General features: G+C 36.1%; 1 non-coding gene across 1 annotated transcript; it reads right to left on the reverse strand.

Moving 5' to 3' along the window:
* Nucleotides 1-1,506: 1,506 nt before the first annotated feature.
* On the reverse strand, nucleotides 1,507-1,613 carry LOC145958472 (small nucleolar RNA R71). The gene has a single exon (XR_014434313.1). It is a non-coding gene; the product is annotated as a small nucleolar RNA R71 (small nucleolar RNA).
* Nucleotides 1,614-2,565: the final 952 nt, after the last annotated feature.

Here is a 2,565-nt window from a genome sequence, read left to right on the forward strand (position 1 = left end):
ACTTAGAGAAGGTTGGGCGCCTGTGCCATCGACTCTAAGGTTTGCTTTTTCTTTTATTCTTCTTTTCTTGGAGAACTACTATGAACTCCTGTGAGTAGTTTCCCTTTTTCTGGGATCAGGGCTTAGCCTCTGAGAACCTCTTTATTAATGCATTATTCAGTTTCTTAATTTTATTCCAATTCTTGATTTGTTCTTTTATATTTTATATATGAACTTTAACATTATTGTTTTCATAATAACATTAATTAAGGATGAACTGAGAGGAGAACTTGATTATAATTATGATAAACAATTAATCTTAATTTTCATAATCATAGATAATTAGGGATGAACTGAGAGGAGAACCTAATTATCGGAACCTAAAGGAACAGACTTGAGTGTTAAATCACGAGAGTTGATTTAAGCTTTCGAGGAGTAATAGATTAACAAAGATCTTAATGGGTTTAATTGAACGTAATTACCACGAGAGTAGGGATTAATTTTAATTGAACACGTCCTCGTAGCCTGAGAAGGTGCAAGGATTAAATTAGGTTAAGACTACCTTCAAGATGGAATAGAATTAATTAATGAAAATAATAATTCAATATTGTTGGAACTCTTTGTGCGAACCCTAGATTCCCGGAAATCTCCTTATCTTATCTTAAAGTTTTATCTTATTCATTAATTGCATTACTATCTCTTTTACCAGCGAATCTGATCTTATCATCTCAAAACAAACATTCTATCTGTTTTAAAATTCAAATTAAAATACTAGTAATTCTAGGTCAAACACGTAGTCCCTGTGATTCGATATTTATTACTTGACGACAACCGTACACTTGCGGTTTTCCACACAACAAGTTTTTGGCGCCGTTGCCGGGGACTACGTCTCTTGATTTAAATTACAATTATTTTAATTCGAATTTTTTTTTTTTTTTTTAAAAAAAAAAATATTTAATAAATAAATAATTTTTTTATTATTTTTTTTTAGTGTTTACTTCTCCAATTCAGATTTCACGAGTCACTTTCTTTTTTTTTTGCAGTGCCTTAGGATTAATGCAAAAGAGATCTCTACGTCTTGGGAAACCAACACCACTTGATCCTGAGATTGAAAGAACTCTCCTGAGAAGGAAAAGAAACCTTTCTAGAGAATTTGACATGGCTGCACAACGAGATAATTTACCGCTTCGGGATTACTCTGCACCCGTAGCTCGTGGGATACCTGGAGGGGAGATGCGAACTGGAGCTACTGTACCAGCTTCTCTGGTGAATATGCTCAAACAGAACACCTTTGGAGGACTACCATCAGAAGATCCTAATGACCACTTAGAGGGGTTCTTGGAAATCTGTGAGACCCAGCAATTTGATGATGAAGTTTCTGATGGAATGCGACTCCGCTTATTCTCACTCACCTTGAGAGATAAGGCAAAGGTGTGGCTAAGAACAGTGCCTAGAGAAAAGATAGCAACTTGGGAATTATGTGAAAGAGCTTTTCTAGAGAAATTCTTTCCTCCTTCTAAAACTAAAGAATTGAGGAAGAAAATCACTAATTTCCAACAAGGCACTGGAGAAACTATTTATGAAGCATGGGAGCGGTTCAAAGGATATCTTCAAGCATGCCCACAACATGGCTTCAACCGTTGGCTTACCATCCAATTTTTCTTTGAAGGATTGGACCAACAAAGCACCATGATATTAGACTCAGCAGCTGGAGGATCTTTCATGGGGAAACCTATTAATGACTGCATGATTATTTTGGAAAATGTAGCCTCAAATCACAGCCAATACAGTGAAAGAGAAGTCACAGCAAGGAAAGGAACTCCGGGGCGATATGAAGTGAACAATATTGAGTTACTCTTAGCAAAATTTGATACTCTTAATCAAAGATTAGACAAGATGGAAAAAGCTAAGGTTAATTCAGTGGCTACAAATCAAGTATGTGACCTTTGTAGGGAACAAGGGCACACTGCAGTAGATTGTACCTCAATTTTTACTGGAGAAAAAGAAGATACTACTGAACAGGTGGTAGCTTCTCATAATTTCTATGACACTCCTCGAAGAGAGAAGAGTAATCCATATTCCAACACATACAACCCTGGTTGGAAGAATCATCCTAACTTTTCTTGGAAGAATAACCCAGTTCAAGGAACTAGCAATCAGCAACCTAATTTCCGTCCGTCCAATCACTTCATTAATGGGGAAGGAAATCCAGTACAGACACCCTCAATTCAACAAAGTGTTTCAAGATTAGAAAACCTTATGGAGAATTTTATCACTAATCAAAAACAGACCAATGATTCAATGGCAAATTCTATTCAAAACCTTGCTGTCAAGGTTGAGAATATTACTCTCCACAACAAGATGCTGGAAAATCAAATTGCACAGTTGATGCCTAGTTCAAACAATTCTCCAGGTAAGTTCCCAGGTAAAACAGTTGCAAACCCAGCTGAAAATGTTAATGCTGTTACTTTAAGGAGTGGGAAGAAATTAGACAGACCTGTGTCTAATCAAAATGATAATATTGAGATTGATGAAGACGCTTCTCCTATGGTTGAAAAACCTGAAAAGGAGAGATTAGAAAAAGAA

Source organism: Cajanus cajan, chromosome 5, assembly GCF_000230855.2.
Source record: "Cajanus cajan strain Asha chromosome 5, NIPB_CcT2T_4, whole genome shotgun sequence".
In the NCBI taxonomy this organism is placed as follows: Eukaryota; Viridiplantae; Streptophyta; class Magnoliopsida; order Fabales; family Fabaceae; genus Cajanus; species Cajanus cajan.